The sequence below is a fragment of the Pogona vitticeps genome, chromosome 4 (genome assembly GCF_051106095.1).
Source record: "Pogona vitticeps strain Pit_001003342236 chromosome 4, PviZW2.1, whole genome shotgun sequence".
Lineage (NCBI taxonomy): Eukaryota > Metazoa > Chordata > Lepidosauria > Squamata > Agamidae > Pogona > Pogona vitticeps.
The window spans coordinates 161408056-161422457 of NC_135786.1; the positions used below are offsets into that span (position 1 = coordinate 161408056).

General features: G+C 43.2%; 1 long non-coding RNA gene across 1 annotated transcript in view; it reads left to right on the forward strand.

Moving 5' to 3' along the window:
* Positions 1–14402, forward strand: part of LOC144589216 (uncharacterized) — a 641777-nt gene that overhangs the window by 366181 nt on the left and 261194 nt on the right. The gene's annotated exons all lie outside the window — the stretch shown is intronic.

The following is a 14402-nucleotide window of genomic DNA, read 5'->3' on the forward strand; positions in this document are numbered from 1 at the left end:
TCGTTGCTATCCGGATTCGTCGCTATGCGGAAAGAAAAAGCCCATAGAAATGCATTAAACCCCGTTTAATGCGTTCCTGTGGGCTTAAAACTCACAGTTCTGCGAAAATCCTCCATACGGCCGCCATTTTCGCTGCCCGGTATGCGAGGAAACGGCGCGAAAACACTGCGCGTGGCCATTTTTCCAGCGGCCATTTTGGAACTGCTGATCAGCTGTTTTTAAAACATCGCTATGCGAAAATCGGTAAGTGAAACAGCTTACCGATCATTGCAAAGCGATGTTTTACCATTAAAAACATCATTATGCAATCGCAAAAAATGATCGCAAAAAATCTGTTGCTATGCGGATTCGTCGTTAAACGAGGCGCTCGTTAAGCGAGGCACCACTGTATTTACTTGACTTGAGGGAGTCTTGGGTAAAATGTACTCTGTCAAATCCCTCCCAGAGGTTGGAAAAGTTACTGTTTTGGACTACAGTTCCCAGAATCTGGCAGCCAGCTTGACTTCCTGCCTGTACTGACTAGACTATTCTTGGAACTGAAGCTTGTAAAATTAGTATTTTCTTCTCTTTGCCCTGAACCTACAGATATTGCTTAATGATAAACTGGCTTCCCACTGAAATTCCCACAGGCCCCAGAGATCCAGATTCCAGTATTTTAACACCTAGATATGTCCCATGAGTTTGTCACTGGTTTATTTCTTTTTGTTGAGAGCCCTTGGGAGGGAACAATGGGAGATGAAGAAAAGATGTCCTGTGCTATAATAGCCACATTCTTTGGGCTCTTGGCAGAAAGAGTCTTATTGCTTGCCTGTGTCCTCCACATACAAGCCTGCTATTGAAATTAAGGAAGCCCATGTGCATCCACATAGATGCACCCTGGGAGAGGGATATGCAGCTTCTTCTGTCTGACTTGAAATGTGCTGACGGCTTTCACTCCACACCTCTGTCCTTGGACCGGATATTGGAGTCATATTGATCAGGTGTGGAGTGAATCCTTCTGTTTGGTGGATATCTTCAGATTTCAGGAACTGCTCCAGGGTCATGTTGATCAAACCACTTCCCTCCCCCATTCTTTTCCAAAAATAACGTATAAACAAAACTTGATATAAATAGTGACCACTAAGTCTTGTGCATTCTTTTTAGCTGAAATACTAGCTATGCAGAGAGATCTTCTTCATGTTAACCATCTTTGGGTTGGAGAAGGTTTGGAGACATTCTTGAAAAACCACAAGCTAATTTGCAAGCCACAGAAGATGGGAAGAGCTTGTACAATGATAATCAGATGACTTTTAACATTTCAGAATCTGACACTTCTGACAATGAGCTGTCTGTATATCAGTCTTGACCCTGAGTAAGACTAAATCTGGGTGGAGTGGGGGGACCCAAGGGCTGAAGGGGGAGAAAGTTGCTAACAGTCATTAAGCAATGAAGGATAAAATGATACACAAGAATGTGGAAGTCTGCTTTAAGAATCACAGTATAATGCCAGGAGCTTTCTAATAATTACTGCTTCGTCTTTTGGTTTGTCCTCCTTGTGTACATTTAGCCCTCAGAGAGAGACATAGCCCTGTCCTATTTTAAGAGAAGGCTTTCAGTGGGCAGTATGTTGAAGAACCTATTAAAAATGGGAGTATTAGTTCTTCCAGGATTGGAGGCTGTCTCTTTTTTCCTCGCTCCAAAAGCAAGCTGCATCCCCCTGCTGTTTGGTTAAGATGTAGTAATGCATTTAATGCCTGCTCATGACTTTCCGCCTCCAACTGTTTTACTGGTTGTGTAAGTAAAAATAAGAAAGTGTTATGTTTGGTAGCCATGGTGTTGGAAGGCATTCATATTTTACAACGTGCTGCACAGTATGCAAACTCTGTATGCTGGCATGCATGTGTGCGCGCACATGCAAGGGTGTGTATGTGTGTGTGTTGTGCAATCTGAAAACATTTGAATTTAAATCTTGGCTTCTGCACTCCCATTATTTAAAGAGGGAGAACCGCTAGACTGTGAAGAGTGGCATATTCTATCAGGGCTTTGTATATGGAGTTACATTATCAGGGTAAATCATGTGTAAACATGGAGCTGGCTGGTTCGGAGGGGGTTGCTGTTTAGAAATAAAAGACAGAGCTCCATGGATTTGTTTCTTTGGGTGTTTAAGAGAATTGTCTTATCTGGACAAAGAAAATTAGGAAGACTTCTTTAAAAACTCTGCAATAATAATCTTGGGCTGCAGCTCTGTACACAAGCTGTTTAATTCTTATTGAAGCCAAGGGAATTTAATAAGCCTCAGTGCAGGATTGCGGTCTTAGAGCCAAGCCCTGCCATATTCATTGAGAAGCTTAATCCAATTGACTTGATTAGGAATTACTTCTGAATTACTGCATCTTATGTGAGATCAGAGTAAGACCTTTCTGTCAAGAGCCAAGATACGACACCATCACACATACTTAGCAGGAACTCCCAGTTGAGTCAAATGGACTTTCTTCCAAGATACATGTGTTTAAGACTGGCTATATCTCCTGAGTCTCTACCTTAAAAGATGCCTTTGGCACTGCCGCAGAACTAACCTCTATAGTAGGCATCCTTCAGTCTTGAGAGACTATGGTAATGTGCTCTGTATGGAAGACCTGGAACAGCGTCTAGTGTGGCTGAGAAGGCCGAGAGTGACAATCCCTACCACACTGAAGACAATATGTCCCCTGTCCATCTCCCTGATTTTGCTGCTTTCAGGGCTGCCTCTTTGCCTCGGCCTGCTGGACAAGGGTCTCTTCAAATTGGGAGAGGCCGTGATGCACCGCCTGCCTCCAGGCCAAACGCTCAGATGTCAAGGTTTCCCATCTGTTGAGGTCCATTCCTAAGGCCTTCAGATCCCGTTTGCAGATATCCTTGTATCACAGCTATGGTCTCCCTCTGCACTAATTCTCCATACAGGAGATCTTTTGGAATCCAACCATCAGCCATTCTTACAACATGCCCTAGCCAATGTAGACGTCGCTGTTTCAGTAATGTATACATGCTAGAAATTCCAGCTCAATCTAGGACTACTCTGTTTGTAACTTTGTCCTGCCAGGTGATACCAAAAATCCATCAGAGACAACACATATGGAAGGTGTTCAGCTTCCTCTCCTGCCATGCACAAAGGGTCCAGGACTCACTGCAGTACAGGACTGTGCTCAGGACATAGGCTTTATAGACCTGGATCTTGGTATATGCTGTCAGCTTCTTATTAAGCCATACTCTCTTTGTGAGCCTAGAGAACATGGTAGCTGTTTTGCCAATGCGTTTATCCAGCTCGACATCTAGGGAGAGAGTGTCAGAGATCGTTGAGCCAAGGAAGTGCACAGAGCCAGCCTCTGTGCACTTCCATGTGTTCAGTGAATTCAGCATCAGCTTATGAGGTGAATTGGGTTATAGAAGACTGACAATGTTTACAACTTTACAAACATTCAAGGGCAAGCACGAACAGCAGTGACAGAACAGCGAGCTGACCCCATAAAGATATTGAACTGTCTTGTTACAGTTCACCACTTAATTCTGGCATTGTCACGCTAATCTCTTTCCTCTGCTGTTTTCTACCACTCCACCTCCCTTTGTGAGGTTTGTCAAATTAGTTTATAAGCCATAATGCAAAGCCAGTGATTTCTCCTTTTTCTTATCCTCTTTTTCCGTCTTCCTTACTACTGACACACACTGCTTGCTGTGGCCATATTTGTTTGGCAAGTGCTGGGAAGCAAGGATCCAGTTGGAGGAAGAGGAATCATCCTTTCTGCTGACTCCCCCCCCCCCCCCAATTTCTGAAGGAACAGGATCATCTCTCTGGAACAGTGTGGGTACCAGTACTGTGGGCTGCAAAGAAAATGGCTACCACCACCCTTTCTCCAACCTCGGTGGGACTACACAGAGTGCGGCCCAGATCCAACCCAATCAAAATAATAAAAGCAAATAATTTGATCTACACACCCAACACACCATATATATGTAGGTTAGATGAAGGCAGGTTTCATGTGTGCATCTGTGTGTATGAGAGAGAGAGAGAGAAAGGTAGATGAGAGTAGGCTCAGCTTGTAGGGTTTATCCTTACGTTGAAAACAATAGTAACATGTCAATTGAAACTGAGCTATACACTATTCTATAGCATTTTGGCTGGTCCTAATAAATGTATTGCCACACTATGGATCTCCCCACCAATTCAGATTTTGGACTCCCTTTTCCCCCCTTTTTCATAGATAAGCATAGCTGTCTTTTTGTTTTTTCAGGTCATGATAAGTTTCTTGTTATCTTTTACCATTTCTGTCAGTCTTATTAAGACTCAATTATGCTTACTTAATTTAAGACCGTTACTTAATTTTTTTTCCTGTTTATGTTTCCCAGATTGTCTTAAGTTTAAATGTCTTTGAACGTGATTATATGCTTCACTGTATTTTTTTAAATACTGTATTCTAATTCACATATATTTCTCCCTCCTTCCCTCCATATTTTCTTGAGCTCTCTTGCCCCTCAACTGGGAATAAGGCAAGACGGAAGGAAAGTGAAATGAAATATACTTGATAAACAACATAGAATCACAGAATAATGAAGTTGGAAGAGGCCTATAAGGCCATCAAGTCCAACCCCCTGCTCAAATGAGAAATCCAAGTCGAAGTATATCTGACAGCTGGCTGTCTAATTTTCTCTTTATTTATTTATTTATTTATTTATTTGATTTATACCCCGCCTATCTGGTCCGCACGGACCACTCTAGGCGGCTCCAGCAATAGAGAGCTGACCACCTCCTGAGGTAATTGGTTCCAACAGGTAGGAAGATATCTTTGAAGATTTTCAGTCATCCTGGTGAGGTTATCTGGAAGTTGAGTCATGGCGACTGGGCTTCTTTCCTGTTAGTTTGAAATATTTCGCTACTCAGCCAAGTTGCTTCTATTTTTCTTGATATGCAACCAAAATCTGGCTTCCTGCAACTTGAGCCCATTATTGTGTGTCTTGCACTCTAAGGTGATCGAAAACAGATCATGCCCCTCCTCTGTGTGATTATCTTTCAAGTATTTCAAAAATGCTGGTGCAGAGTGACTTCTTCCTCTGCTCCTGACGGTGATTCTTTTCCATGGTGCTTCCTTCACCGTTTGTTCTCTCTTCACCATTTGCCAAGATTCTGGCCAAGACAGAGTGGTCCACACAAACCACTCAGCCACATGGTCCTGGCTGTCCTGGTGTAGGTGATTTCCTGGAGGGCCACGTGGGCTACTGGCTGGAGAAAATCTTCCTGTCCAGTCCCCTCCCAAGACTGTGAGCCACCCCAACCCTTCAGTGTCCAGGGAGTTACCAAAAACCCACACCGTTGCTTCCTTGAGCCTGCACGCCAACCTTGCCAGGTAGGAATACCAAAACACACGGAGAATGAAACAGATCCCAAAGCAAGGCACTTTCTTTAGTGCCAACAATCGCTTTTCTTTTCGGAATAGAAAACATTTTTATTACTTGCTTAAAGGTGCTGCCAAAGAAAATAAAGGTTCAAAAACAATCTAAAAGCTTCAAGAAAAAATAAAAAATATGTGAAACAAATCCATATCCAAGATTTAAGAGGCTGGAAAATTCTAGACTAGTCCTCACAGAAAACAAAACTCACTATCTTACACTAATACTTTCAGTACAGGCACATCAGAGCATACTTCCCAAGCATATGCAGAGTGCAGCAAAACAACAAGCAAGCATAGTATTCCCCTGAGAGAGGCTAAGCTGAACTACTCCACCTTCTGGGCTATTTTTATACCCATCATCCACCTTTCTCAATATTTCAATGCCATCCCACCAATCAGGTCCAAAGTTACCCTGAATCTTCTAGAAGGGAGTAACTTTTCTTCAAAGTAACTTTGCTCACCTCACTCTTTTCCATTCCCTCTGGATCAGCTGAAACCAGTTTTTCTTAGTTATAGTACCAGGCAAAGAAGATATTTTGGCTGTGTTTCCCACCAGATAACACCCATCTGCGAGTTGTCTCCTAATAAAAGGGCAGTTGTTCTCCCTCCTTTGCACTTCTCTCTGGCACAAGGCAACAGGCTAATTTTTTAAAAAACAATCAGAACCCATTAACACCTATTTTGTCAGTCTCTTCATATCCTTCTCTGCTTTGTACTGTTCTTCCACCTCCAGTGCCTCCCTTGGTGGTGGCTGCTCAAGAGTTCTGTCCATGTACCCTTCATCTTCTCTTATAGCCTTAAACATGACCACTCACTGCTCCATTTATTTCACTTTTTCTCCCAACAGAGCTACCAGTTTGCACTTGCTACGGGTGTATCTTCTGTTGCACAAAGACTCAAGCACAAAGACAAACATTGCATGCACATAGTTCAGCACCACTGAACTGCCTCTTCTCTCCATAATCCCTGTTAACTTCTTGCCTTCTTCTGTCTGTCTATGAGTGCCTTTTTCTTTGTCTTGACTGCCTTGAAAGACACTAAAACAAATCCATATAGCAATCCTCCCTCTATATATACGTAACTATATCCTGAAACCAAAAATGTTGTTGGGGGCTTCAAAGTCCCCTGTCAAACTCCTGCTAGCTCTCCTGGTTCTCTTGCTCTGGTCACTCACTGCCTGGGGTCTGTCTCAGATTTAGTCCTCTGCTGTGTTCTGTTAGGAGTCAGCAAACATGGGCTAACTTTGTAGACTTGCGGCAGCTTTTATTGTGGTTTGGTGTTCACACTGATTGAAAGTGAACACCAATTTCAGGAGAAATTTTCCCAGAAGTATCAGTCAGACAGATAGGTAAAGGTAAAGGTTCCCCTTGACAATTTGTCCAATCGTGTCCAACTCTAGGGGGCAGTGCTCATCTCCGTTTCCAAGCCATAGAGCTAGCGTTTGTCCAAAGACAATCCTCCGTGGTCACATGGCCAACACGACCCGGAATGCCGTTACCTTCCCACCATGGTGGTACCTATCTACTTGCATTTATCTACTATGCTTTCAAACCGCTCGGTTGGCGGGAGCTGGAACAAGCAACAGGGGCTCACTCCGTCACGTGGATTCGATCTTATGACTACAGGTCTTCTGACCTTGCAGCACAGAGGCTTCTGCAGTTTAACCCGCAGCACCACCATGTCCCTTTAAGTCAGATGGATAGGGTAAGGTAATTATCAGGTTTAAATCAGCACATCACTTTTGACATCAAGAGAACAGGCCATTCCATGCATCCAGCTATTCCTGTCTACTTCCCTCCCCTTTCCCAGCCTTCTCCTCTATCCATAAATATTTTTGCTCCATTTCTTCTGATTAGATGGCATCCTCTCTAGGGTCATGTGCCACAAGATTATTTTCAGTATTAGTATTTTGTGCATTTGCCACTTTAAATATGGATGTCCATTTCAGCAGCTGAAGCCTCGGGTTTTTGCAGCCCAGCCAAAGCAATTTAGATCTGGCTTTGCCAAGTCCTAGATGTCTTGTTCCAGCAATAACCACATGCTGTGGAGTGTGGGAGACTCACAGGTGGCTGACCCCAGAGTCGGCAGCCAAAAAGTCTCCCTGAACGGTTGACAGCTGAGCATAGCTTCAGCCCAGCTGGAACACCGGGAAGGAAGCGAAAGGCAAAACGGCTGAGGAAATGATGTATAAACTCAGAGAGCCAGCGCGTGGCCTATGCAGAGGAGAAAACAGGTTCCTTTCTCCCAAAAGGAGGAGGAGGAGGGAGGAAAATGAGGAAGCCAAGACACAGAACTGAAAGGAGACGATAAATTAATTATGCCTTGCCTGTGACATTTCACTGTATCTTTAAAATACATTAATAACTGTTCAGCCTAGAAAGACTTCTTACCCTCCCACACAATAGGAGGTTGCCAGAGACAGAATATTCATCTGAATTGTTTAGCTTATGTGACAGGCTTACAAACTGTTGTTAACTTTATCACTTGGGATATGGATTATGCCGCTGCACATTAATTTATTGGGAAGCACAAGAGCTGCCGGTTCGTCTCCACTCTGTTATGACATCTGCAGTGAAAAGCACCAAGGGGGCCAATGCCCGACAGTGACTAATGGCCTGGAATATGAAGTTTTCATCAGAAAGATGCCATGCCTTGTGCAGCAGGAATAACTGAATCCATCAGACCAAATAAAATAAAATAAACCAATCAGTGGCCCTCTTAAACAGATATTACTCTGAGTGAAATTAGAAATAATGAAACCTGCCGGTCATAACTAGCAGTCATTTCATATTTAGTAATGAACTGAAAGCTAGGTTCCTTTGCCTATGTTATGCATGTTTGTGTGTATGGAGGCGGAACTAGGTGTCCCAGGACCAAGGTCTCTTTGCATTTGTACTGAGAAGTAAAGCTGGATTAACCAAAAGGTCGATGTAATCGAAGTGAGAGCTGGACAATAAAAAAGGCTGACCACTGAAGAATTGATGCTTTTGAATTGTGGTGCTGGAGGAAACTCTTGAGAGTCCCCTGGACTGCAAAGAGAACAAACCTATCCATTCTGAAGGAAATCAACCCTGAGTGCTCACTGGAAGGACAGATCCTGAAGCCGAGGCTCCAATACTTTGGCCATAAGAAGAGAAGACTCCCTGGAAAAGACCCTGATGTTGGGAAAGTATGAAGGCAAGAGGAGAAGGGGACAACAGAAATGGTTGGACCGTGTCATCGAAGCAACCAACATGAATTTGACCCAACTCCAGGAAGCAGTGGAAGACAGGAGGGCCTGGCGTCCTCTGGTCCATGGGGTCACGAAGAATCGGACATGACTTAATGACTAAACAACAAAAAGATTCATCACCAAAGGCTTCAATAACCACCTACTAACTTTGAACTGCAGAGCTGGAAGGAACCCTATGGATCATACACACACACACACACACACACACACACAAAAAGTGGGAAGGAGGGAGAGAGATAAAGAGACAGAAGCAAGTAAACACACAAGCATTCACACACAAGGAGGCAGGCAGTCAGGTATTCATTCAGATGCCTCACCTCCACATCGTTCATCCGTTCCTCAACACAGCTGAGGGGCAGAAAAATGCACCTTGCCACAAATTAACAATGCTCTCAACTTGCTGCTGTTTCCATCTTGCCCCCCACCCCAACAATGCACACTCATTGGTGTGAAATGGAGAATTCTGCAGGAGTGGAACACAAGGTGGTCCTGCTTCTCTACCTCTGGCAAAATAGGGGGAATCTTGAGCAGGAAATCACCACACACTTGCCCAATATATGTGCAAACACTGTTATTTTGATGAGATGCCTGCACACTCCACAATTTAAAGGCAAGAGCAAAGGACATCATTAACTAGTATCCAGACTACTGGCATCAGGAGGAAAGTGTAAGTAGACAGACAGACAGACAGACAGACAGACAGACAGACAGACAGACAGACAGACAGACAGATGCCAACAGCAGCGGCAACAGCAGCAACAATAAGGGAGAGTAAGGCGTTCAACAACAGTATTACAGAAGGTCTTGGTAGCAAAAGCGTTTTTAAACCTTCTCTTTATACATCAGATATACACCAAATAATCCAATGTAACTTCTAAAACGGTGGCACCCTGATCCAGTAAAAATCCGTTTTATCTAAGGCATGTGCACAAACAATCACCTACTAGCGTGGGGCAACCAGGCCTTTGCCCCAGGGCACCAAAATCTACTGGCCAATCCTAGAAAAATAAATGGGAACATTTCCTGCTATATGGTATTCATTTTCTTGGGGTTTTTAAAAGCATAAATTTTCTCCTTCTTGGAGAGACACCACAGCACTCTCTCAAAGTGTTGATGGACCAGTAAATAAACAATACATCGGTGTAGTGTTTATACAACAGCAAGCAATATACTGTAATCTCACTGTTTGAGTCAAAGTACTTTTGCAATGAATTGTAACATAAGAGATTTCACATTTTCTCTGCTTGCACAAGGAACTATGCACTACCACTTGTATTGCACAATGGAGATAATCATGTGTGCAATAGTGGACCCCATGTTCCTATGGTAGTAGAATTTTCTGCTGATCACAAACTCAGCAGGATCTTCACCATGGTAAGTAAGGTGGGATAGGAATATACACATACATACAACTAATATCCACATTACTATCTCTTTGCCCTCTCAGTAAAACAAAGTGTGTTCTGATTTATAAATGTGGGTTGTCCCATGGGGTGTAGGAATCTTGATTATTTAGAGCAGAAATGGAAACTTCACTGGAGAGTCACAAATGTTGGCTAGAGTTTTCTTTATGAAATTGTAATTGCTGCACCCTATAAGCTTGTTTGCTCCTCCAGAGCAGCAGAAGGCACTGTCTCCTGACCACTGGCGCAAGTTTGTCAGCATTTACCCTTGAAGAGGGGCATAGATGCCACCTTGTCCTTCTCTTCATGTGGCAAAAGGTTTTTGACCTCTTCAGTCATCTTTTTATTATCCTAACATCCTTATATGTAAAACCATGAGGTAGCAGCAAAGAAGTATAATTTTGTTTGGGGTGGTTTTTGTTCGGTTCTCTTCTGCTCCAGTACTCAGGTTTAAAAGGCAGTCATCAATGGACAAATTAATGTGCACCATCATTCTGTTCAGCATTTAATGGCCAGTGGGCATCTGTGGGCATCTAGGGATGGAAATGAGCAAAGCAAGATGCTGGGAACACTACAATGGCATAACTATGTTCAGAGCTTATATTGCAGCTGAATGTTTTCATGCTGAAAGGAAGCCATGACACATGGATCTCTGCCAATGCAACCTTCATAATTCAGTCTAAGACTGCAAAGCTAGTGGAGTGGGGAGGATATTGTCTTTTGAGCTTAATTTAAACCTTTGCACAGAGAAGTCCTTGCCAGGTGGCCTTAAGCAAACCACCATCTCAGCCTCAGTTCTTCCTTTATAAAAGAAGAATTACAGTAACCTCATTCACAGGGATTGTCTTTGGGCAAAGAAAATTAATTGCCTAATCCTGCCTTTTCTCAAGAAAGGCTTGAACTAGACAGATTTATGTGCCAGGCTATGGGGGATCTTGTGCCAGTTCAAGAGAGTCAATGCAGGCCACAGTTTATGTCATTCTACAACTCTGCTGCACACCTGCACTATACAGATCTTCAAAGACAAGCAGTAGATGGACTCAGCAGGTACAGGGTGGAACATGGGAATTGGGGAGAGTGGTTGAGGAAAGTGGTGAAATCTATTAGTGCATCGTGGCATTCCTTCTTTGCCCATCAGATTTAACCCAGAGGAGATCAGGGTTAGGACTGGCCTCACCATGAGGTACGAGGGCTTAATCACCTCCAGTTGCAGATGCTAAAAAGCTGAAGGAGAAGTTTTGTGGTGGTTTCCTTCCTAGATGGTGGAGTTGTGCATGCCAGACAACCTATGCTGCTCACACATACCCCAATGAATTTGCTGCTTTATTGCTAGTAGAGGACACTATTGGGTCACCAGTTTTGAGGCAAAACTTAAATGTCCCTCTAGTTGGCTTCTTGTCCATAGTTTCAGGCAGCAAAATATTTCAGGCCAGACCTTATCAGTGTTAGTTCTGAAGTACAGAGTTGCCCCGCTTGACGATTACCCCGCGTGATGAGGAAATTGCTTAACGATGAGTTTTTTGTGATCGCTATAGCGATTGCAAAGCGATGATTCAGTAGGTTTTTTTTGCTTCACGGTGATCAGTTCCCTGCTTTGGAAACCGATTTTTTGCTTAACGACGATTTAAAAACACATGATTGGCAGTTCGCAAAATGGCTGCCCGCTATTTGCTGACCTATTTTCGCTTTACAGGCATCAGAAAATGGCCACCCTATGGAGGATCTTTGCAGGACGATCAGGTATTTCCCCCATTGGAACGTATTTACCGGTTTTCAATGCATTGCAATGGGTTGTGGTTTTTTTCGCTTGACAATTTTGCTGTACAGCGATTTTGCTGGAACAGATTATCGTCGTCAAGCGGGGCACCACTGTACTACACAATGATATTACAATGATGAACAGCCATATATGATTGTATAAGCAATGGCCTCACAGAAAAGTGGTTTTAGCATGATCACCCCCAAGTATCAATCCTACATGTACCATTTATACAACCTCTTCAGACCCCCATCTCTCTATCTCTCTCATCCACATGAAATATAAGACTGGAGAAAAGAATCAGACCCCCAGATTAAGGTGGTTAAACCTTATGAATCCAGCTATGCTAGCATCAGCACAAACTTCCCAGTCTCTGAAACTTCAAGGGAAAAACCTGACATTACATATGCCCTGTGATCTAGTGGAAGGTGGGCTTAACAACTGCAAAATAAAATGTGTGTGAAAGAGAGAAGTTTAAGACAAACAATGAGGATTTCCTGTCCTCCCATCTAAACAATATGCAGTGTTAGATGCAGCGCACATACAAACGTATTTGCAGTCATCCAGTGAGCTCTAAAGTCAGTGAAGTGGAGAACAGACAGGCACCCAGGCATTCAAGCTACATATAAGAATATCAAACTTCCTCTTCCTCCAGCACTCTTTGTCTTGAGATTTAGCACTCAACAGGAGACTCGTGGAAGCAGAGCAATTCCATGACACCCTGAGACTTGGCAGCTCAAGCACCAGCTACAAGACTCAGAAAAGGCAGCTTCATAGGGTTTCACCCTGATGGGAGATGTTACAACATAAGCAAAGCTGCCTCAAGTGCCAGATGCAGGAGACAGACTTAGATGGAATGTAGGGCACACAGACTCTCTCACCCAAGAGAAGGCAATGATGCAGGGGTCACAGGCATGCCCCTGCTATCAATGGTATGGTTATGATGCCTTCTTTTGCCTAGCCCACTGAGAGGGCAACCCAGCTTAGGCTATGGGGACCTAGCCCCTATTCCACACACCCTACAGAGGAAGTTCTTGAGTGGGAAATCACCACACAAGACTGCTAGCATTGTGGGGAAGTGTAAGCATACCCATAATGTTCTTGTCATTTCACAGCTGAAGTGCTGCATCAGCATCAGGCACAAATACCCTCAGGTTAGTGTAAAATAGGTTGTGATGTTGCTGAGATTTTGATGAGCACCAACAAGGGATCAGAACATGTACAACAAGGTACAGGACGCCTACAAATCCCCACAAGCACAGTAATTTGGTGGTCTTTCAGTTTCCTGAATTATCAAGCTGTGATACGCTTAATAGTACTATGCATGTGGAACACACCATCTTAAAGCTCAAGGGGAGGAGAAAATATATTCGCGAAGGCTTTCACGACTGGGATCTAATGGTTGTTGTGGGTTTTTCAGGCTCTTTGGCCATGTTCTGAAGGTTGTTCTTCCTAACATTTTGCCAGTCTCTGTGGCCGGCATCTTCAGAGGACAGGAGTAGAAAAATGCCCGTTCTCTTTGGCACATGCTCAGATAGGAGAATCATGTGCCCTGTTTCTCAGAAGTCATTTTTTGCTTCTGGTGGCTGTGAATGTTTGTCCAGTTTGCATCAGGGTAAAGACAAGGAGCCAGAAGAAGGCAGAACAAGGGCCCTTGAAGTTGCATATCAACAGTTAGTACCTGGACAGCAAACAGAGGATCTACAGAGATCACCTGGTCAGAGTCTTCACCACTAACATTTCTCTTCTCCCCCAACCTCACCAGCTGTCCCACAGTATACAACAGCTTCTAAATTTTTGATGTTTGTGTGTGAGAGAGAGACAGAGACAGAGAGATTACTTACCCATTCTGATAATAATTAAATACTTCTAGCATATGCAAGTATTTGTCACTTAATGGTTTTTTAATAAGTAGTGTAGCTTAATTGCTTTTTAATCAGTCATTTATTGTGTTTTTAGTTGGAGCTGTTTTAACACTGTGAGCGGCCTTGGGTCCCTTCACTAGGAGAAAGGTGGCCTTCAAAACAAACAAAGAAATAAAAACATGCTGTTTCATATTTCAAACTTACTTAAATCACAACTCTCCCACATCTACATGAATAAAATTGGCTTCGGCTCACTGTGCTCATGCAAAACATATTTAATTAAGAGCAAGCACCATTTTGTTCTAGACATGTGTATTTGTTAAGAAAAAAATAATAAAATGGGCATTTATAACCATGAACTTACTTACTTACTTACTTACTTACTTACTTTTTCTTTCTTTCTTTCTTTCTTTCTTTCTTTCTTTCTTTCTTTCTCTCTCTCTCTCTCTCTCTCTCTCTCTCTCTCTCTCTCCCTCCCTCCCTTCCTTCCTTCCTTCCTTCCTTCCTTCCTTCCTTCCTTCCTTCCTTCCTTCCTTCCTTCCTTCCTTCCTTCCTTCCTTCCTTCCTTCCTTCCTTCCTTCCTTCCTTCCTTTCTTTCTTTCTTTCTTTCTTTCTGTAAAAAAAAAAGAGAAAGAGAGAATGGATGCTGTGGCAAGAAGAATCAAAGGATGTGGTGCCAAGCCTGTTAACTTCTGCCCCCATCATCTGAAGCTCTTTGTGTAGTTATTTGTGCCTCTCCTGGGT